The sequence below is a fragment of the Ambystoma mexicanum genome, chromosome 2q (assembly GCF_040938575.1).
Source record: "Ambystoma mexicanum isolate Mex_15411 chromosome 2q, UKY_AmexF1_1, whole genome shotgun sequence".
Taxonomy (NCBI): Eukaryota; Metazoa; Chordata; class Amphibia; order Caudata; family Ambystomatidae; genus Ambystoma; species Ambystoma mexicanum.
In genome coordinates, this window is record NC_090924.1 from 558,698,284 (window position 1) to 558,722,855 (window position 24,572).

Here is a 24,572-nt window from a genome sequence, read left to right on the forward strand (position 1 = left end):
TTGTGACATTGCATCTGCACTACCTGCACCATCACACAAGCTTGAGATATGTGTACACAATTGTGAGGTATGTGTATGTTTAGTTTTGCTGCAATAAGTGCTTTGAATTTCTTTGAATTGCATTAATTGAATTTTCGCTGCACAGAAATGCAATGGAGGACAATATTTCATCAAATGGATGTCAATATTGAGCAAAAGCACAATTTACCTAAAGCACAATTTGGTAAATAAGAGTACATGTGTTTAACATATTTAAAGAAAGCTAAAATGAAAACTTTAATAATCCAATTGCAAATTATTATTTTTATTTATTTTTGGTATTGTACATGCATGGTTAAAAACAAACCTTATTATACAGTTATTATAGACATTTCTCACAACACAAAATTACATCACAAGTAATATTGATATGTTATGATAATATGATAACATTAAAAGAAAACATCTCTCTGAGTGGGCGGACCTCTCCTCCTCACTCCTGGCCTCAACCACTCCACTCCTCCTTCTTGGAGACTTCAACATCCACCTGGATGCCTCCTGTCGCCCCTCTGGACTCTTTCGCGACCTCTGCGACTCTCTCTCACTCACCATTCTCCCCTCTGGCCCGACTCATTCTGCAGGGCACACTCTCGATGTTCTGATCTCCTCAGACCTTCCCCTCTCTGTCCCTCTCTCCACTCCTTTCTCCTGGAGAGATCACTTTCTCCTGTCCTCCCACCTCACCTTCCCTAGCCCTCAGGCTAAGCCACCTCCATCACTGCCACCCACCTTCTCGGTCATCCAACCCATGAAACGTTTCATGCCACTATCTCACCCCTCCTCCCCCTTTGGCTGACTCTCACCCTGACACAGCCCTCTCCATGCTCCACTTTTCTATATCTGATACTCTTGATATCCTTGCCCCTGCCATGAGAATCTGCGTGAAGCCCAAAGCCAAGTGTAACTCATGGTATGACTCAGACCTCGTCACCCTAAAACGCAAGTGCAGGGTGGCCGAGAGGAAATGGCATGCTTCATGTTCATTCTCTGACAAACTGGCCTGCTGCTTGCTGCAAAGGCAATACCAGCTCTCTGTCCTCACCAAGAAGAGAGCTCATATCCAAGCCTGCATCTCTGCAGCATCTAACAACTCAGCTGAACTCTTTAAAATCTGTAAGGAACTGGCCAATCCTGCCGCAGTCTCTACCTCTCCTGTCCCTTCCCAGGCCCTCTGCACAGCACTGGCTTCTCACTTCATTTAAAAAACTCAGGACATCCTGTCCTCACTCTCCTCCTATCGCCTCCCTCTATTCCCTGCTCTTCCTCTGGCCCTTCCGCAGCCACCCCCCTCCCTCCTACTCTGCCTTTCCCCTTTTCTCTGCAGACAAGGTTTCTAGACAAGTCAGATCTATGAAAGTCTTGTCGAAAGAGGTTCACCCCTGTTCCTCCAAAACTATCAAGGACCACATCGACTCCCTAGCTCCTGCCCTGGCTGATTTCTGCAAGCACTCCTTCACCACTGGAGTCTTTGCGTCCCACCTGAAGCACTCCCTTGTGCACCCTCTTCTTAAGAAACCCTCTGCCGACCCCTCCTGCCCGGCTAACTATCGCCCAATCTCCATCACTCCCTTCCTGGGCAAGCTCCTGGAGAAACTGGCCATCTCCCAGTTTAATCTCCACACTAAATCTGTTGGTTGTCTTCATGACCATCAGTCTGGCTTCAGAGCTGCCAGAAGCACAGAAAATGCTCTCCTGAACATTCGTGAAGACCTGCTCTCCAACCTTGACTCTAACACCCTGTGCGTCCTCATCTTGTTTGATCTCTCTTCTGCCTTTGACACTGTCAACCATGCCATCCTGCTCAATCGTCTCCGTAATAACCTGGGTATCACTGGTCAGGCTCTGGCGTGGCTGACTGCTTTCCTCTCTGACCGACCCTCCCAGGTCCAACGTGCGTCCTTCCTCTCTGATATCTTTTTCTCTACCTGTTGAGTTCCCCATGGATCTAACCTTTCTCCCCGGCTGTATAACCAATATCTGGCATTCCTTGCCCACTGCATCGCCGCTCTTTGCCCCAATTTTCAGTGCTATGCGGATGATACCCAGCTTATTTTCAGGCTACACTCTGCCTCTTCCTCTCCTTCCCTCATCTCTGACTGTCTGTCTGCAATCCAGGATTGGTGTGCTGCCAATGACCTCTGCCATAATGCCAGTAAGACTGAGATTCTACTCATCAGCACACCCACTCCCTCCTTCCCTGCAGCTCTCTGGCTGGTCTCTCTTGGCCCTCTTCCTGCTCCCACCTGCAAGGCTAAAAACCTGGGGGTCATATTCGAGTCCACACTCACCTTCTCTTCTCACATCGCTGACGGCTCTAAGAAGTCCCACTACCAGCTACACGTCCTCAGAGGTATTCTTGCTTTTTTTTTCTCCTTCCCCCAGAAGCTCACTGTCTCCAGAGCCCTTGTTCTATTATGCTCACCTGGTATCCACGGGGGCGCCACATGGTACTGGATGGAGGTCAAAGCGCTATACCGGACCCCTCTCTTCTTGGTTATGTGCCAGACATTGGGTAGCGCCTATAACAGGAGAATGGAGGGTTAAGATACTGGTCTGTGATGTGTGGACTCCCACCTCCCTCTGGTCCAAATCCCCTCCCTTGGGGATATTGCTCACCTTAGGTTTTTGTGCATTGAACTCTCAGTCCTGCGTCTCTGTGAAGGGGCGCGTGGTTGGTGCGGGCGTTCCATGGGCCTCGTTGCTTCACTGGTCCGTGTGCCCTTATGTCGGGTCCAGACCGGCTCTGACTCTGACTCTGCTTGCTGTCTTCCAGATGAGTTATAATGTCTTTTCTGTCTTTATTCTGTCTCTTTCTTCCCCTCCATTTTCTCTGTCTTCTCAGCGTCTTGCTCCACTACTCTGTTCGCTAACAATGTCTCTTTTTGTTTTCACAGTGATGGTTGTGATCTCGGAGTTGCCTCACCGATGGTGAAGACCACAGTGAGTTATTGATGCGCGGAGCGCTGCGCTGTTTATTGGTGTTAATTGCTAACCTGTGTTCTCTTCCCTTCTTTGTACAGGTTGCAGTGATATTCCGGAGTAATGAGCGATCGAAGCAATGCTTACCCAGGTAAGTGCTTTGTTAATGCTGACCTTGTTCCTTCTCCCTTGCAGGTTGCGGTGAACCCCAGAGATGGATAAAGTAAAAGAAGCGCAGGGTGCTGCCAGGACTCGCTGCTTGCCCAGGTAAGAATTGTTATTAATGCTGACCTTGTTTCTTTACCTTTGCAGGTTAAGGTGAACTCCGGAGATGGGTGAGGTAAGCGAAGCACAGGATGGATTCAAGACTGGTTACTTCACAGATAAGTGTTCTTGCTCGCTAATGCGCTTCTTGTTCTTCCAGGTTATTAATGGAATCCGGATCTAGGGCTTCAGGATCGGGCTGCCGGAGAAGGAGGTGAGCAGGATCTGGACACAGTGAGCATTACACTGCAGGAGTGCAGAATAGCGTGAAGCGTGTTCTGCTGATTGGGTGTGGTTTAAATAGCCCAGGTAAAGGAGTTCCAGGCCAAGTAGTTCCAGGCCCAGCCACACCCAAAACCCTAGACTGCATGGCTTGGTTCTAAAGAACTGAGCTGTGTAACAGGCCTCCATGTTGGAATAAGGCACAAACTGGTATTGCTTTATTCCTGATAAGGTGCATGGCACCAAATGCGCCAGGACTGACTCCATGTATGTTTCTGATGGAGTTTTAAGGCCTTTGGGGGCAGTGTGAAGGGCTTTAGCCCCACTGCTGCCAGGGGGCTGTTATACCTGAGGCAGTCAGGGGCATGGATCATGACAGCACTCCCTCTAAGGCCCCTCTCAAGGTATTTCCTCCATCTGGCCCTGGTTGCTCGGATGGTTTGTGGCGCATGGACATGCTCGTTAGGCTCCCATGTCCTGTCCAAAGGGCCGTATACCTTCCAGTCCACTAAGTAATATAACTTTGACCTGGTGTGTTTAGAATCTAGGATGTCATTGACTTCAAATTCGGGTTCTCCGTTAACCAGTACCAGATTTGGTGGTGTTTTGACCCGAGTTCCAGGCTGAACAGGTTTTAAGAGTGACACGTGGAATATGGGATGGATCTGCATATTTGGTGGTAAAGCTAGTTATACTGCCACAGGATTTATAATAGCCTTGATGATATAGGGCCCTAGATATCTTGGACAAAATGTTCGAGTTCCTCTTATGGACACGTGCCGAGACGCCAACCAGACCTCATCTCCGACTTGGTAGTCTGGGGCTTTTCTTCGATGTTGATCAGAGAATCTTTTCTGTCTTTCTTTGGCTTGGATCAAGTGTTCTGCTGCCTTTTTGAAGGCTTGAGTGATGGTTGTATGTAAAGTCTTCACCGTGGGCCATGGGGGTATCTAATTCGGAAGTACGTGGGTGCCTTCCATATACGGTATAGAATGGACTCTGTCCGGTACTGGTGTGTAGCGAGTTGTTGTAGGCATATTCGGCTATACACAGCACATCCTTCCAGCTTTCTTCCACTTGATGTAACATGCACCGTAGGTATTGCTCCAGTGTCTGATTCTTCCGCTCCGTTTGGCCATCAGTTTGGGGTTGGTGACTAGTGGACAGATGAATATCGATTTGGGCAATTGCACAACTCTTCCTCCAGAAGTTAGACACAAACTGACTCCCTCGGTCAGAAATCACGACGGAGGGGAAACCATGTAATCGTACGATTTGCTCTAAAAACACCTTTGCCAGACTGGATGCGTTTGGCAGACCCTTAAGTGGAACCAAATGGGCCATTTTAGAGAATAGGTCAACAACCACTAGGATAGTGTTGAACCCTTGATAGGGAAGCAGATCTGTGATAAAATCGAGGGAAAGTGTGTGCCAAGGTGCAGGTGGAATTTCCAGGGGTTGAAGAAGGCCCACAAGTCTTTGTTTCTGGGATTTATTCTGTGCACAAATGCCACATGACAGGATAAACTGTGTAATGTCCTTTTGCCAGGTCGTCCACCATTAATTTCTTTTCACCTTGGCTAGGGTCTTGGTAATTCCTGAATGTCCTTCTATCAGGGGGTCGTGATAACCAGAAATGACTTGTTCTTGTAGTCCCTTATTTGGTAGATATATATGCCCTCTGAAATACGGGAGTTGGTTCTTTGTTGTGTAATGTTCACCTTGAGTGGTCCAGTCTTGTAGAGCCTCGGTGTTCATTAGCAGCCAAATTTCCTTTTGGAGTTCGTCCAGAGATAACGTTGTTGTAAGTCCTAGGAGTTTGTCACCTGGAATAATGGCCACCGGGTCTGTGGTTGAATATGCGTTCTGATCAATACCCATGCGGGATAGGGCATCAGCTTTTCTGTTCTGGACTCCAGGTCGGTACGTGATTATGCAATCATATTCTACGAAGAATAAATCCCATCGGATTTGACGCAATGATTGAGCCTTTGCTGTCTTGAGGTATTGTAGGTTGCGATGGTCAGTGGTTACTGTGATGGTATGTCTGGCGCCTAGGAGGTAATGCTGCCAAGCCTTAAAGGCTGCCTTGATCGCTAGGAGTTCCTTGTCTGTTATTGCATAGTTAAGTTCAGGTGTAGTAAATTCTCGCAACAAAAAGCCCACGGGCTGTAATGGCCCTGTTTCAGGATCCCATTGGGAAAGAACAGCCCCCATTGCCATTCTGGAGGCATCTATTTCCACTACATATTGGAGATCTGGGCGGGGGTGTCGTAGCACCGGGGCTGAGGTGAATCTTTTCTTGAGTTCCTGCAAGGCCTTTTCCGCCTCTTCTGTCCATTGGAACAGTTTGTTGTTTGTTCGTGATAAAGAAGTGATCGGGTGCACAATCTGGGAGAAACCCAGGATGAATCGGCGATAAAAGTTTGCAACGCCGAGCATACTTTGGACACCGTTGACTGAAGACGGTGATGGCCAGCTAAGGATGGCGTCTACTTTGTGCATATCCATCCAGACGCCTCTGGGAGTAAGGACAAAACTAAAGAACTCGACTTGGGTGACATGGAAGGAGCATTTTTCAAGTTTGGCGTATGGCTGCTGCTGTCAGAGTTTTGCAAGGATGGAGTGAACGTGCCTGACATGGTCCTGTTTAGAAGAGGAGTACACCAAGATGTCGTCGATGTAAACTAGGGCACATACGTCGATCAATTCCCATAGTACATCGTGCATGAAGTACTGGAATGCCGCGGAAGCGTTGCAAAGCCCAAAGGGCATCACCTGATATTCATACAGCCCATACTTAGTACGAAAGGCAGTCTTCCATTCGTCTCCTTTATTTACACGCACGAGATGGTATGCCCCCTGAGGTCCAATTTGGTGTAAATTTGGGCATCCTTGACTTGGTCCAGCAGTTCTGGGATAAGGGGTAGAGGATAACAGTTTTTAACTGTTACCTGGTTTAGTGCACGGTAGTCGATGCACAATCTCAAGTCCCCCTCCTTCTTGGGTACGAAGAATAGGGGCGGGGAAGCCGGGGATTTGGACGGGCAGATAAAACCGTTTTCCAGGTATTGGTCCAGATATGATTTCAAGTGGAGAATTTCAGGTTCGGTGAGTGCATAAATTCGACTACACAGGATTTGTGCACCAGGTACGAGGTCGATATGACAGTCAAATGGCCTTTGAGGGGGTAAGGTATTAGCCTGTTCTTTTTGGAAAACGACTTGGAAATCATGGTGTTTGCTTGGTAGTGTACTTGTTACACCTAGTACCAATGCCTCTTTATCTTGGACAGGTGTCTCTGGCTCAGACAATGGCATTTCCACTTGGTAGCACGCATGAGCACACTCATTGGAGAAGGCTAATGTTTTGGCTCGCCAGTCGATGTTAGGATTGTGAGCCACCAACCATGGCATCCCTAGAATCACCTGGAACTGAGGGGCCTTGATAAGGTCGAAGGCAATGCCTTCCCAATGTCCGTCTTGGCACAGAAGGGTCAGTTCTGCTGTGCGTGGAGTTACAGGACCAGAAGCTATCTCCGTGCCATCAACAGTGGTGATCTTCTCAGTTGTCATTTTCTGACAGAGGGGAAGCCCCATCCTTGTTGCCAGGCTTTGGTCTACGTAGTTACCAACAGCTCTGCTGTGTATGTATGCCTCCACAGCATGCATCCGAGATGGTTGTTGGTGACTGATCAAAATCACAGGTAGGGCAAGGTGTGAGGTCTGTGGCTCTTTTCCTTCGCTCAACCAACGGGCCTCTTCGCTTGCCAAGACTGGAAGTTTTCCAATTTTGTTCTCCTGCTTCTTTCTCTGTAGCTCCAACTGTTCTCCTAGGGGGTTTTACGGGACATTCTCTGAGGAAGTGACCTGATTTCTCGCAGTACAGGCATAATTGCTGTTGTCTCCTTTTTTCTCTTTCGGCTTTGCTTAATGGGCTCCATACCCCCCTAATTTGCATGGGTTCCGAAGTGTTTTCTGATGAACACGGAATGTTCTCCTTTGAGTGTACATACACAGTCTGATTCTCCATTCTGGCTCGATCTGTCCTTCGATCTTGCAGCCTGTGGTCTAGCTGCACCACTAGGTTGATGAACTCTGCACAGTCTTTTGGCGGTTTACCACCTGAGCTAGGATGTCTCTAAATTCCCCCCGTAATCCTCGATGGAATAACATTGTTCGTTTCTCCTCAGGCCACCCAGTTTCAACGACAAGTCTGTTAAAAATGGCGATATATGTTAACAAATCTTGGCTGCCTTGGCGGAGGGACAGAAGTTCATTATCCAGAGCTTGGCCCTGGGTATGTCGGGCGAACAGCGTCTCCATATCCTGTTGAAACACCCTGAAATCCCGCAGGAGTGGGTCATCCTGGCTTATTAACGGTATAGACCAATCCGCGGCACTGCCACTCAGATATGATAGAGCGAAGGCAACCCGTGACTGATCGTTAGGAAAGGCTACGGGTCACCAAGGATAATGGAGGCGGCACTGGTTCATAAATACTGCATATTTTCTTGGGTCCCCCGTAAAATGTTCCAGTGGGGCCAAAGGAACTGCCCCAGGGAGGACCACCTGCACTGGATTGATGGATGTGGCTGGAGCCAATGGAATACTTCCTGGCAACATAGCCTGCCCAGCCTGTGTTTGGAGCAATTGTCTGGCTAATTCATTGGTGCGGTCCTTGGTGACAATCACCTTCCTCCTAAGGGCATTGGTTTCTTGCTGGGCGGAGTGCACCTCGGCCCGTAATTCTCCCAGTAACTGGGCTAGTTGGTCAGTCTCTGATGTTTCCATGACGCCCATGTGGATGTTTTAATTGAGTCTTCACATTCTGTTACGCTCACCTGTTATCCACGGGGGCGCCACACGATACTGGATGGAGGTCTATGCGCTATCCCGGACCCCTCTCTGCTTGGTTTTGTGCCAGACATTTGGTAGCGCCTATAACAGGAGAATGGAGGGTTAAGATACTGGTTCTGTGATGTGTAGACTCCCACCTCCCTCTGTTCCAAATCCCCTCCCTTGGGGATATTGCTCACCTTAGGTTTTTGTGCATTGAACTCTCCGTCCTGCGTCTCTGTGCAGAGGCACGTGGTTGGTGCAGGCGTTCTGTGGAACTAGTTGCTTCACTGGTCCGTGTGCCCTTTTTTCGGGTCCAGACCGGCTATGACTGCGACTCTGCTTGCTGTCTTCCAGGTGAGTTATAATGTCTTTTCCGTCTTTATTCTGTCTCTTTCTTTCCCTCCATTTTCTCTGTCTTCTCGGCATCCTGCTCCACTACGCTGTTCCCTAACAATGTCTCTTTTTGTTTTCACAGGGATGGTTGTGATCTCGGAGTTGCTGCGCTGATGGTGAAGACCACAGTGAGTTATTGATGCGGAGCGCTGCGCTGTTTATTGGTGTTAATTGCTAACCTGTGTTCTCTTCCCTGCTTTGTACAGGTTGCAGTGATGTTCCAGACTGATGAGCGATCGAAGCGCTGCTTGCCCAGGTATGTGCTTTGTTAATGCTGACCTTGTTCCTTCTCCCTTGCAGGTTGCGGTGAAACCCGGAGATGGGCGAGGTAAGAGAAGCGCAGGGTGCTGCCAGGACTCACTGCTTGCCCAGGTAAGAATTGTTATTAATGCTGACCTTGTTTCTTTACCTTAGCAGGTTGCTGCAAACTCCAGAGATGGGCGAGGTAAGCGAAGCACAGGATGGATTCAAGACTGGTTACTTCACAGGTAAGTGTTCTTGCTTGCTAATTCTGTGCTTGTTCTTCCAGGTTATTAATGGAATCCAGATCTAGTGCTTCAGGATCGGGCCACCGGAGAAGCAGATGAGCAGGACCTGGACACGGTGAGCATTACACTGCAGGAGTGCAGAATAACGTGAAGCGTGTTCTGCTGTTTGGGTGTGGTTTAAAGAGCCCAGGTAAAGTAGTTCCAGGCCAAGTAGTTCCAGGCTCAGCCACACCCAAAACACTAGACCGCATGGCTTGGTTCTAAAGAACTGAGCTGTTTAATAGGCCTCCATGTTACATTGAGGTCCAAAACTGGTATTGCTTTATTCCTGACAATGAGCCTGGCGCCAAATGCGCCAGGACTGACTCCATGTATGTTTCTGATGGGGTTTTAAGGCCCTGAGGGCTAGTGTGAAGGGCTTTAGCCCCACTGCTGCCAGGGGGCTGTTATACCTGAGGGGGTCAGGGGCATGGATCGTGACAGGTTCTCTCTAGGTTGGACTATTGTAACAGCCTCTGTCTAAATCTGCCTGCCTCTACTCTCCGCCCTCTGCAACTTATCCAGAACAGGACTGCGAGACTTGTCCTTGGCCTCAGGCCCAGGGATCATATCTCTCCAGCACTGAAATCTCTGCACTGGCTTCCAGTGGCTGCAAGGATTAAGTTCAAAACCCTCTGCATTGTCCACAAGGCCTTCTGGGGTCTGGGGCCGCAATACCTTCAACTCTCTCTTCCTGAATATCTTCCTTCTCAAGCTCTTCGCTCATCTGCCTCCAACTCCCTCAGGGTCAGTCGCTTCTCCAAGCAACGAGTTGGTGGTAGATCTCTTTCTTCGGCAGTGGCCTCCCTCTGGAACAGCCTTCCTGCCTCCCTGAAACTTGAGGAGATCCATCGCTGGTTCCGGAAGCACCTCAGAACCTTCCTATTTGCTTCTGCTTTCTCTCCCCCTCTCCCCTGCTGAATTCCTTGCTGAAACTGCACTGGTTACCTGGCCACCCTTTCTGATCTCGGGCCCAGGCCCCACCAGTTGCACATCTGCACTGCCTCCCTGGCAACCCCTGCACCTGGAGACTGTTTTCTGTATCCCTACAGTCCCCCTACTAGCACTTATGTCTGCACTTACCTTGCACTTGCCACCAGCTGGCCATTTTTATTTATCTTATTTATTCTACTATCCCATGTACTGCACTTTCCCCTCTTCCTTCCCCCTTGCACTTTTCCCTTTCCCCCTTCCCATGCACTTGCGCGAGCTGAATGACACCTGGCCTAGTATGATCGTTGTCTGTCTTCCCTTTGTTCCCCCTCCCTTGCCTCGTCTCGCCTTGAAACACTTGTGTATAGGCGCATTATAAATGCCATATCATATCAAACCATAACAATTAATTCTAAACTTTGGTAATTTTAAAATTCATAACCTTAAAAAGGAAGCATCCTAGAAAAACTATAAAGTTACCATTCAATTCTCATCAATTCTAATCAATTCGATTCAATTAAAAGTAGAGGTTCGTGTTGGCTAGCCTCCATAAATAATAAAGCATCAGCCGTAACAACCACTGATGATGTCCCAAAAATTGTTCTCCAAAATTGATCCTCTTGGCCCAAGGACAGGCTCACTGTGGGATGGGAATAGCCTTTAGTATAATATTGATACATAGCTATGTCAGGATATGAGGAGATGACTATCTCCATCCTACACAAATGGCACACTATGTTGTCTTTCGATAGCTTAGCCCATCGACTGCTGTGTACCAACGTTAGTAGTATACCTAACCGCAGATAAGTTATAAAACTGCGTCGGGATGCTGAGTAAAGTTTAGTTAAGTAAGTACAAGGCAGATTTTTCTTTAATCCCTGCTTACTATAGTCTGCATACATGGTCATCGACACTAGTCGATCAACATTCTTAATTGTAAATGATATTGTGCCGCTTCTTTGCACATGATAAAAATCAATCAAATACCTGTCATGAATCTCATTCTGCTGTGAGCTATGTTATCATTTGTGTGCTGTTTTAAGCGTACATACATTTGAAAGGGGGTGCCCCTTTTCCTTTTTAATTGTGACCCGTGCTAATCATGGAAAAATCATTTCTGATTGTGGACCATTTGGATAAAAGCTTGTCCTCTGTACAAACATCCAGTCGAGATCTCTGTTGACCAATGAAGATTCTAAACAAAATAGGCATTTGAGGAGGGTGGGTTTGGGGATACAGCATTATAAAGTGGGACCCTGCCATCCTTTAGCAGCCATGTTTCAGTTACAAAGGAATAAGATACTATTACAGTCCCGCTTATCCAGGCCTTTGAAGGAAAAGTAAAATCCTCACAGCGTCCTACAGGAGGACATTTCTTTAGGTGAACTATGTTGGACTTTCTTTATGGATCTCCTCAGGAATATGTCACTTACCTGGATGTTATTTAATTAAGAATATTATGGTATCCAACATGGTAGTGCCACAGAAAAGCCTCTATCTATGGAAATGCAGTTTAGTTTATGCTGTTGATCTACACAAACAATGGCGATACATCAGCTTCCTGAATTACCTTTTCATATGTTTACTGTAAACATCTTTTACTCATGAGTGTAATTGTAAAGGTAGCTCCTACGAATGAGAGACAAGGGTGCTAGATATTATGGTCTAGACTCTATACCTTTTTTGGCACAACTCAACACATTAGGGCAAGCACGTCAACATCTGACCAAAGACATTATTCACATTGCTTACTTTTGGTCTTTATTGTGGTTATATCACTTTGGCCTGATCCATGGATTTTCTTGCACAGTCCAAAGTAACTTTGCACTGGTGGAAAGTCACTTTGCAGTGCCAACAGACACCCTAATTCACAGAGCGGTGCAAGTGTATTTTTGCACCATGTTAAAAATTACAATAATAAGGCCCTTTGATTGCAATGTCTCCCAATGGCGTCCCAGAGGGGTCTCTCCTTGGGGTTTTTCTTTTCTCTCTCTATACTTATCCTCTTGCTAATGTTATTTCTTCCTTTGAGTTATCTCATCAATTCTATGTTGATGATACCCAACTTTTTTTGTCTTTTTCTTCCTTCACTTCCAGTATCCACACAAATCTTTCAGCTTGTCTCTCAGCTATCAAACTAGGATGTATGATCACTTATTTATTCTTAATGCTCCAAGAACTAAAGTTCTTTTCTTCCCAGCGTGTACTCTTCTTCCTCCTCTCACTCCTTTGTCTTGTTTTGCACCTCCGACTTTCCTACCTTTCTTACTGCCCATAATCTTCATCTCGATACGGACCTCTCTTTCATTCATCATATTTCTAAAACCTCATGTCCTGTCGATTTCGCCTTTTTAATATCCGTAACATCAGAGCTTTTCTTCCTTTTAGTGCTTTTAAACTTCTAGTATCCTCTCTTATTTTTCCACACTTATTTTATTGTTCTGTATTTCTCTTTGGTCTTCCTGTTTCTTGTTTACCTCCCATAAAGTCTGTTTTTAACTCTTCTATTGATCTTTTGTATTCCCTTTCCATTTGTGATTCTATTTCTACTTCTTTAGCCTTTGTTGGATGGCTACCTTTTAACTCTCGACTGAAATTTAACTTTCTATGTATTGTATTTAAGCCCCTTTATGGTCTTGCGCATATCTATCTTACATCCCTTGTGTCTTTCTATGTCCCCTCCTGTGTACTCCGGTCTCAGTCTTACTTCTTATTATCTGTAGCTCGCCCCCGCTGTGTGTAATCCTGCTTTCATTCTTTCTCTTTGCATGCTCATCTCCATTGAAACACACTCCCACTTTCCGTAGGAGCCATTGATTCTTATTCTGCTTTTCCTATTGCCTTGAAAGGTTTTCTACTTCAACCTTAATTGTCTACCTCAAATAATTGTGTTACTGAAATTGCTTATATGCTGTGTATTGTACTACTATTATGGAAGATTGTACTGCTATCTTCCATAATCATTGTACTTTAAATTGGCATATGTACAGTGCCTTGGCGTAAGGTGCTATATAAATAACAAATAAATACAAATACAAATACAATATATAGCACATGCCTAGTTTTGAAGATTCAGAATGCTGCACAATGAGTGGTAGAACCACAGGGCACAATGACATGATTACAGCTAGAATTATCAACTGTTTAGTTATGTGGTTATTTATTTATTTATATACAGGAGGAACAATGCTCTTTTGATCACAAAAGAATGTACAATAGATAAGAAATCAGAGTTGATGGGAAGCTGTGAGCTTCTTACATTAGGGGAGTTGAGGTACATTCTGAACAGGTTGTGGAAGTGAGTAAATGGAACAGTCACCAGGGACAAACAACATTGGACATTTTTAAGTGCAGGTAGGTGGTATGTGCTCAGTATATGACCATAATGAGTGAAGTGCTAGAATGGAGGCAGGAGAAGTGAGAGACAGAGGCAAGTTAGAGGCGAGGGAAACATGTCAGCTCACAGGCAGATGGGAGATAGGTTAAGAAGGTTACTCAGAGGCGAGGAGGTAGGCTTTTAGTTTGGTTGTGAACAAATCTTTGTGGACTGTTTCTCTGATGTCCGGGGGAAGAGAATTCCATGCAAGTGGAGCAAGAACAGTGGAATGGAGAGGAAGCAGATGGAGGGCGAGGGAGGGTGAGGAGCTACAACGGTAGTCGAGGAGGCAGTGCAGAGATTACAAGAAGGCTTATTGAGTCAGATAGAGGAGGATAGATACAGTGGGGCTTTACCATGAACAGATTTGTGAACCAGGAGACGAAATTTGAATCTTGCCCTGTTTTGCAGCATCAGCCATCCAGCCTGGTGACAGTACGAGGAAATAGGTGTGAAGTGAGGAAGTTCAAAGAGAGTCCTGGTAGTGAAGTTAATTATCTTGTCATGAGGACAGAAAGCCTAGTTGAAAAGACCAAAGAGTATTCTGGCACAGTAGTCCATTTTAGAGAAGACAATAGTGGTTAAGAGGGGCTTGGCAGTGTTAAAAGGAAGGCGGTGCTTGTTTGTCCTAATATTTAGGAGGTCGAGGGGAGCTGCTGTTCCAGTTTTGGAGATGAAAGTGGAGAAGTTATGACAATGGTCATTGATCACGCTGAGGTTTCTAGCTGAAGAGGAGTAGAGAAGAGTGTTAGTTGGGAATTGAATAGGCAGAGGAAGAGATGAGAGAGAGCTTTTGGTAGGGAAGAAGAGTATATCTGATTTGGTCGAGTTTTAACATCAGAGATTGAGAAGCCATCCAATATTTAATGACAGAAAGATATTTTTTGATAGAGAGATCAGATGAGAGTTCAGGAAAAGAGAAGACGATCTGGGTGTTGTCCACAAAGAGTTGGTATGAGAAGCCAAACAAGGAGATCAGTGGCCCAAGAGCAGAAGTGTAGAATGTAAAGAGGAGCAGACCCAAGACAGAGCCTTGTGGAACACAAACAGTTAGAGGAGTTCAGAGGTAGGATTCAATCCAGGCAAGCGTTTAATTGTGAATCCCAAAAATAAAGAGAGCATTAAGGAGATCCGAGTGATCGACAGTGTCAAAGGCAGCAAACAGGTCAAGGAGAATTGGGATAGAGGATAGGTTTGAGTGCTTAGCAGAGGCGATGAAGTTGGGCACATTCATGAGTGCAGTTTCCATATAGTGACAGGAGCAGAATCCCGCTTGTAGGGGGTCTTGAAGGTTTGGGCGTCTAAGAAATTGGTAAGACGGTTGAACACAACCCTTTTGAGCACCTTTGAGTAGTATGGAAGGAAAGACACAGGGCAATAGTTAGCCGTTAGGTTCAGGTCAGCCCCTTGCCTTTTTAGGAGAGGGATCACTGTGTCTTTTTTTAAAACAGAGGGAAAGCAAGCAGAGTCGAAGGACAGGTTTAAGAGTTCAGCGAGGTGAGAGGCCACTATAGGGACAATAGGCTTGAGTAGCTGAGCACCAAGAGGGTCTGATATGGCACATGAGGGGTTAGCCTTCATCAATAGAGATAGCACTTTGTTAGTATTAGTGTGAAAGGTTACACTTCGAAGGACATGGAGAGAGTGGGTTTCAGCAGAAAACACAAGTGACAGGGGGAATGGACAACCCTTTTTTAAAGGTTTTTCTGTTGGATCCACAGCTGTGTTCCAGTGGAAGATGCATTCCTATATGTTTCGCTCAATCTGATGTTCCTAATTGTCCTGTTTAATTCCCTAGGCTGACATCAGCGGTTCACTGCCTTGAAGTCTTTGGCTAATAGAGAGGAAGCAAAGATTTCCATTTGATCTGAACCAGGAGATCCGAAAGTCAGCAAGTCATTAAGCAGCTGCTCTTCCATGTCCCTCAATGTTCCTATGTTGTTGTACCCGCAGAAGACCCTGAAAGTAGCGAGTTATTAAGCAACTCAGCTAGCATGTTCCTTCATGTTCCTATTCCATACCCCTACAAGACCCCGAAGGTAGCAAGTCATTAAGCAACTGCTCCAACATGTTCCTTCATTTTCCTAGGCCATACCCCGAGAAGACTACATAGGCAACAAATCATTAATTACCTTATCCCACAGTTTTCCTTTCTTTTCCCCAAAGCCATGTTTACCAGCTTTAGAAAGCAACTCTAAATGTAATGGTTCTCTCCAAGATTCTGCACACTGATTGTATTTGCGTGCTTACTTATATTTTGAATATATATAAGTTGAATGTAATTACGAGAAAATATCAACCAAATAGGAGAAGTATTTAATGTAGAAAGTGGCCCATGGCATATATTAATGGATTGTGAGTTATTCTAACATTTCAATTAATATCTTTACTGGCCTAGATACACCAGCTTAACACCAGGTATTGGCAAGAGTTGGGAGTCAATATAAAGATTGTAAGGGAGCCAAGATGGAGGTCTGTTTGAGTACCCCACTAAAATAAGGAAGATATTTGTCCTGCCATTTTATGGCAGGCCCCAGCCACATCAACAAAGAGTAGCTTTACTGTCATAGCCTACATTCCTACTCCACCTTCCCGGCCACAACTGAATCCATGTATTCCTCATTTAAATGTTTATGCTAGCTTACATGCATTGGATTCCCATTGAATCCATGTGTTTTTAGCACCTGCTCTAAGCAGGCATGTTCCATTGGAATCCACTGTAAAAGCCTAACACAAATGCAAGATGCTAGGTTAATGGCTTTTGTACTGAAAATGTGAAAACGTGCATGGAAAGGTCTGAATTGCAGGACATTTCAAATGTTGGTGGTCCCCTTTGTGCAATTTCCTCACTTAAAAAAACAATCAACAGTTTGGGCTTTTGGGCACTGCCGTAGTGGTATTAACTGGATATTGATGGTAGCAGGTGCAAAATGATACGAGTACCTGGGCATCTAATAGTGGTGCCTGGTGAATGCCTGATACTTCTACACAAAAAACGGTTGGCTTTGCCAATGCTTGTTTTCAACAGGAGTTCCGTGAAGGACACGCACAGTGCTTATCCATTGAGGGCCTGAAGGCAGGCCTGGTTAAGATATTTGTATTACACCGGTAGCCAATTTACAACTCCAATTAAGTCACTAGCTCTCAGAATACTGCTTTGAGAAAACACTGGCAGGCACAATGGCAAGGCATGAATAAAGCTGGCTTAAACAGTTACACTGAGGAGGTGTTTAGGAGAGGGAGGGGCAGCAACTGGGTGGGAATAGCCATAGGGATTAACATGGCCAATGGCAGTCAATGGGTGGGCAAACAACCAAACAACACCCTACAAGCTTTGAATCCCTCCTTATATGCCATGTCTCCTTATCTGTACACTAATGCAATCATGTCTGCTTATAGGTGGTGCTAAAGCGCCACCAACTATTCCAAACTAAAAACAGGGGGAACAGCATGGTACAATGCACCATAGGAAAAGGAGTGCCCTAGGAAGGGTCCTGATGGATTAAAGGGCGTGACTGTCCATGGACTCTTTGTTAGAGGTGTGCGGACTGTGTACATAAGGGAGTGGACTAAGGCTTGGGTTATTGATCTCTTGTAAAGTACACCTGCTGTTAAAGCTTGACATATCTAACCGGTATGTTCATTACATGTAACTGTGAATGCCTGTTCAGTTTCAGCAAGATACCTTAGAGGCATAAAGTACTGCTGCACACATATGCTTTTACCTTGTCGTTCAGTAGTTCCTATTTCAGTAAGGTAGCTAATATGGTTAATGTGCCTGCTGTTCAGATCGAAGCGTAACATGAAAGGTCACCAGTTCTAATCCAACCATACAGATGGGCGTATTTACTGTGCATTATGCAGGGATCAATGTCTGGCTTGAAAATCATAGGTCCTCATCCATGTAAGACAGCTCAGTGGGTCAGAAAGCCTCCTGCAAAGATCTGCGTATAGACAGCAGCTCAAATCTACAAATCTTAAGCTCCCTATTTTAGCTTTCTACAGATGAAGTGCCTTTGAATCCGGTGATATTTGGGGTGCTTGCACTGCTCAAAAAAAAATAAGTTAGTATGTATATTGTTCACTCACCCAAAATTTCCTTTTTGGACTTTTTCAAATTGGGCGGGAGGAGCTCCTCTTCCCAACTCGCAATCACCTACAACAAAACAACATGCCCCCACAACGTTTGAGAGTTGAAAAGAGGAGCAGACGAATTGGCCAAGTAGAGATGGCTCAGTAAAGAGGAGCGGCTGTCTATTCTCAATAGGGTTGGTTTGCATACATCAACATGTACGGTTTACAACATATGTAGAAATTAATGTGAGGACAGTTTAAAGATCGAAACACATATAAACATGAAACCATTTTCAGCTGTACGCTGAGCCCCAAGATGCTCGCATAGGTCCCAGGGTCTGCAGGAGACACTCTGCTGCAGGGGCAGCTTCTCCCTAGCATTCCACGATCGCTTGCGCCACCGTGCCTGTGACACTTGGATTATTGCATGTGTTGGGGGAGACACAGCATCTGTGTTTGGGTTGGGGATGGCGGGATATGACACCTATTTCTCTCCCAGTTTACACAGTGCCGGCGGGCAGGCGCTTCCGGCTGATGCTCTGCTTGGCTCATACTGGTGCTGCCAAATAGGGCCTTAGCATACTTAAAAGATGGTGTCCATTAGTAATGCTATGAGCTGCCACAAAACAGGGCCTCAAAAAGATCATTTAAAGTTCACATGTGACTTTTTGAAAACGACGGTTCCCATTGGTGCAAAGAATGTTATGAGTAGGTAAATACATCAATCACATAGTAAATTAATACAAATAATATCATTTTCTGCTGCAGTTTGGAACACATTTATTTACACAGCAGAATTCTTCTTTTGTGGGATAATCTTCATTATTATATCCAATTCTGGAAATAAATAACTATGTGACTGGCTGAACGTTAGTTACCATGCAGTGTACACGTGTGAACTTTATCCAGCATGGCCTCCACCATGGATGAGCTGAGAGCTCAAAGAGTTCTGAGATGGGAAGGAATGGGTGGGATTAGCCATAGGGATTAGCATGGCTAGGGGCAGGGAATGGGAGGGATCAATAACCAAACAACATTTTTCTTCAGCTGGGCCTCCCTCTGGAACAGCCTCCCTGCCTCTCTGAAACTTGTGGAGAACCATCTCCGGTTCCGGAAGCACCTCAATACCTTCCTCTTTGCTTCTGCTTTCTCTCCTCCTCGCCCTTGCTGATCTCCTGGCTGAAACTGCACTGGTCACCTGGCTACCCTCTGATCTCGGGCCCAGGTCCCCTCCCCACCAGTTACACACCTGCACTGCCCCCCTGACAACCCTTGCACTCAGGGACTGTTCCTGTATCCCCTCAGCACCTACTAGCACTTGACACCTGATGTCTGCACTTACCCGTGCACTTGCCACCAGCTGGCCGCACTCTTATTTATTGTCTTTATTTATCTTACTGTTATCCTATGTACTGCACTGTCCCCTCCCCTTTCCCCCTGCACTTTTCCCCTTCCCCCTCCCCTGCACTTGCGAGATCTCAATGTCACCTGGCCTAGTTGGCTTGCTGTCTCTGTCCTCCCTCTGTTTCCCCTCCCTTGCCTCGTCGCGCCTTGAAACACTTGTGTATAGGCGCGTTATAAATGCCATATCATATCATATAATATCATATCCCTAATACACTTTGTGTCCCTCCGCAAAAGTCATTCTTGTGCAACCCTTGTCAGAAGCCCTTTTCCCTATGTACACATGATTCAGTATTTGAATGCCCTAGTTTGGGCTATTATGGGTATCACAGGCGACACCTAATAGCCCAAACCAAAAAAGAACAACAATCAAAAATATTTGGGGAAGGATAGTGCCACAGAGGAAAAAGAAATGAATGCCTGAGTATGACGATAAATATTGTGAAGTAATGAAGTCAAGTGACCCATTACAGATCCAAGGGAATAAACCCTATCTTGTCAGTTTTAAGCACGATTTATAAACAGTAATAAAGGGTCTGAAAATGCGCACAGTCTTTGTGCACTTTTGCTGCTTGTGACGAATTTAGCTCCAGATCATGTGGCGTGGCGGATTCCTGTCAGTAATAAATGGATCTCCTTCCTCAGATGGGCCGTTAGGATTTATGGACTGTGCCGAATGTCCAATTAAAAGCAGTCTTGTAGGAAATTACAGAGCTGATGAGCGACCAGATACACCAGCGTGCGCGACCTGTTAAAGGTTTTTCTCCATATACTGAGGCAGGTCAAGGCACCTCTCTATTTTCGCCATTTGAGAGCGTGACTCATCCATGTTGAATACTTTATGAAGCAACTAACAGAATGTGATTCACCAGTGACAAGCGCGTGTCACGGGGTTAAAGGGGAGGAGGTTTTTCAAGAGCAGTCCTATTTTCCCATCACGCAATTTCCTGCCTGGTGTGCACTTATAAAAAATGCAAAATGGAAGCGAGAGGAAACATGCAAAATGGAAGCGACAAGTTGGGTTAGTAATGCGAATCACTCGCATGCAGTTTGCACAATGAAACTGTCAATGTGCACATTGGAAATTACGTTCGAAGTAGGGTGATCACCCATGAGCAACGGTCTCTCACAGATACATTTGCAATGCTACTGCAGGGGAGTAGGAATTATTTAGAAGAGTTGCCTTTTTAGTGTCAGTTTTGCAGCACTTTTTTTTTTTCTCCAGATATGGCAGACCATCTAGTCTAGTACTTTGTCCATTCATCTCACTCAAAAGAGGCCCATGATGCAGAGGCCCATGGAGACATCTCCAGAGTTCCCTGCACATCAGTCCGCCACTGAAAGACCGTTAATTCTGGGCCTGCCAAGCTTCCTGCCCTGTAATATCATGTGTGATAGTTTGGTATGACAGCATGCAGCCAGTTTGATGAGTCTGGACGGTGTTAGGACTTCCAAGAGGCAGCAGTGCACCCCCGCAATCCTAGCATTGCTGATCTAGCTACCACATCATTGAGATGTTGTCCATTCCAACCATCCCACAAAAACCCACCCACCCACGCACGCCCTACAGCTTAGGCATGTGTTTTTAGTTTAATAATTGCATACTATACCATGACTGGAAGAAACCTTAGAATGAATTATGAAATGAATGATCAAGGCGGTACTTTATGGAAATGAATGCCGTGGGTCATTATATCTGACAGGAAGCGTGTGCACGCACTGGTTACTGCTGCGCACTACCTGCGATACTGCCATTTAGGCAAAAAGTTGTACAAGACTCTCAGTGTCAGTTGAATGTTAAATGTTAAAGGTATTTGTACCGCGCACCGTCATTAATGGAATTGGTCCCCAGGCGCTCTGGCGGATCTGTAAATTATAAGGTGGGATGGGTTAGTAAGGTGAAGAGGGAGTAGGATAGTGAGAGGAGTGGTGCACTGTTGGCAGCTTCAATTCAGTATACACCAGATGCTGAGCTTTGGTGCGGGTATTGGATCGGTGTCAGGCCGTGTGTGCTGTTGGTCCGGCTTATGTGTTGTTGCAGTGTTGTGAAGTGCGTGCGGCTTGTTGTGCGAGAGATGGTTGTGTGAGTTTTTTGAGTGCAATAAGAATGCAGAGTTTGAGCTTATATTGGTTAGCGGATTACCTGAAGGTTAATATTGTTAGGCAGAAACCTGTGCAGATCCCTCTGGGACCACTGCAAAAAGTTTAAGTCTACAGGAGTTAGCAGTAAACCCAATTGGTAGCAGTCTGTACCACCCAGATTTACCTGGTAGCTGTGGCTTAGCAGTCAGACTTCTCTCAAGATGAGTTAGGCCGTATTTGGAGTATACAAGATAGGGCAATTTACACAGTAGAACAAGCAGACACTGATGAGAGCTTGGGTGTAAAGATATATAATTATTTATTTAAGAACACATCTATGAAAAACACACTGGCACTAATACGGCAAACAACTTCAATCACAATTACTATAAGTATATCAATCCCCTAACAATACTTCAACAAGTCTAGGTTCACCGGCACCACTTATTTGCAGACAGAGGTGAATGCTTTAACCTAGATGGCACTCTAATATTCGTTAGAACGGGAGAGAAAAAGGCAGGGTATGAAACCAACTCGGTACCAACACTTTTACGAAGCAAATGCAAGACAAGCAAGGCAGGGTCTACTGTATATCACAAAGTTCAGAGGCCAGGCCCACTCGGAGAGAGGCAAGGCGGTATGTCCCAAAAGTATCACAGTGGAAATGCACTTCGAGTCTTTGTAGCAAATTGTCACAGAAAGGTTGGACCAGTTTAGAACAAAAGTAAGAAGGTCTGGAGGTGACCCAGTGGAAAGGTAAGGATTTAAGACACCTCACGCTAACCGTCACAAGGGAAGCCAGGCGGACACGGTACCTTGAAAGTGAAGAGACAGTTCCGGCGGGGGCAGTTGTTCCTGGTGGTGGATGCAAGTCGGGACTTTGCCAGAAGAAGAGATGCTCTCGTCGTCGAGGAAAGCGAAGATTGTTGCACCACCAGGGAAGAGACCAGCCGTGGAGTGCTCCGTCACAAGGCACCACCTGTTGGTCGCGGTACAGTGGTTAGTGGCTATCCGGTTGCAGGGGGGTGCTCAGCATGGGCAATTCGACCACTACGTCCTGGAAGCGAAGAAAAAGCAAGGGACTGGTTGTTCCCACCAGTCGGGGGAAGAAGACTCTCAAGCAGGGAGATCTCCTCTGTCGTTGCGAAGTGTTGAGTCTGTTCAGCAGGGCTCCATCTGAGGTATCGTCGTTGCAGGTCAGCTCAGCTTTACCCTTGTCAGATTCTTAGGTCCTGTGGCGACTTCTGAAGATCCAGTCCCAAAAGCCCTGCTTTTATGCAGAAAACCCCCATTCATTCAGCCTAGCTGTCACTCAAACATGCTAAGTGGTGAGCGGGGCGGCTCATCTCTTGGGTCAATCACACCAGAGTGCGACTTGAGTTGGCAAGGCAACTCAGTCCAGGGTGCCTGAACCCCCTCCCACACCCCCTGTGGTACCCAGGCAGAATGGCACCACTGTGGAGGGCTTCTGTGTAGAAGCCCGCCAAAAGTGGAACAAAGGGCTCAACCTTTGGTTCGGAGTTACAGAGGCGAACACATACGCCATTTTAAAAACCGAGTTCTGGCAGAAAATACCAACCGGTAGATTTATTTAAGATAAATAAACCGGCGGTATGTTAGAGACTAATGTGAAATAGTTTTAGCCTCCAACAATGGGAAGAATCCCATAGGACTATATTCGCTGTCGAATATAAAAAGTAGTATCCACTGCCACCAGCCAAAACTCGATGAGGGGGGACGGGACAGTGCCCCCTCGAACAACAGACCCAGGGGTAATCGAATTACCCCTACCAGTACGTCCACATTAGGATGGTTTGTACTAGTTCTGTTAGTAAATTTAGGTCTAGTAAAGCGAATGGTGACTTTACATGCCCTGGGAGACAGTAGTCAGTCCCAGGGTATGGAGTCTATGGTGGGGATCCTCTAGGACACCCCAGTGTTACGGCACGGAGGGTGCGGTGTAACACACATAACAAAACACATGAGTCCCTATGGAGTAAAAGACCCCATAGCCCACAGAACACATTGACATTCAAAGGAATCAACCACATTCATGTCCAAGAGTGGGAGGAAAAGAGTCTCACTCTTGGCAGGATGAAAAAAACAAACTCCAGCTGCTGGGGGACTCACTAGGTTAGGAAATTCAGCCTAAATAGAGAATTCTCCCTAACAAATATGTTCATTGCATTTGAACTGAAACGCAGTCCTCGCTCTCGAAAGATGGGTACAAACCAATTGCCAGTGCTAAGGGGTATATTTTGTTGGCGGTAGAGTGCTGGTAATTACAGAGTGCAAAGTACTGCACTAAATCATCTGTTCAGGCACATTATCACAAATTTATAAGTGAGGAAACAAATTACCACCGTCAGGTCCCAAAACACAACATGATGTCTTCAAATGGTGGTAATCACTACCGAAAATAAGTTCTGCGTTAAACTGTTCTTAACCATTGTCTTACTGCTTAGCAACTATTGCAAGGTCAGTATGTATTATGTCTGGTAATCATTTGCAGGGCTTCTGAGGTTTATGAAGCTCCCTGATTTGGCCCGGGTGGAGGAAGACAGTGGTGTTGGGTGGTACAATCTGAACGCTCCAAGGCTCTGAGGCATGGGGAGACTTTAGACAAATCTATTGGTGCTGCTCGCAATGAACCTACCTTGCAGCTATTTTTGGACATTTTAAGATGATGACCAAATCTACGCAGAGCAGACAATGTTTCTGCCTCCTTCCCTGAAAAGGCATTCTGGTGCCAAGTGGGTTACTTGTGCAGGCTAGTATATCTGTGTGGATACTGAGTCTTGCCAACTGCCCTGAGAGGGAAGGTTGCTTGACTTGTTGATTCACCTGTCATCCTTCTTGGTCAGCTGATGATGCCCAGCTACCCTCATGGTTTATGAACTGGGGCTGCATAGTGTGGTGGAATCCACACCTGGAATACGCTGTGCAAGAGGCAAGTGAGGAGTTGCAATGACCTGTACATAAAAGCTTTATGCAACTGTTGGTGGGTGTAGTGGCAGCTGATGGGGACCTACCTTTTACTGCTGAGAAAACGTGGGACATGACAGTACAGAGCTGTTATGCTGCTGACTCAATTCAGTTCGTCACTCTGTAAAGTGTCCCTGGTCTATGGTTGTAATGTCTATTATACTGTGCCAATGCCTGATGCCCAAACAATGTGAAACTTTATATTGTGACCCTGAGGGATAACTTGCCACAGTGATTGTATAAGAAACCTTGCAAAGATGAACAAGTGCTCTCACGTGAAGATCGCCTTATGCCATCCTTGTCCTCTTTTAGGGGTCGTTTTATTGAGATTATGATATCATATGATATGATAAGTCATTTATAATGCGCATGTACACAATTGTTCCTAGGCATGAGAAGACAAGGAATGGGGAGACAAAGGGAGGAACAAACAATCTTACTAGGCCTTGTGTCATTCAGATTGTGCAAGTGCAAGGGGGAAGGGAGATGAGAAGTGCTATGGGAAGGGAGGTT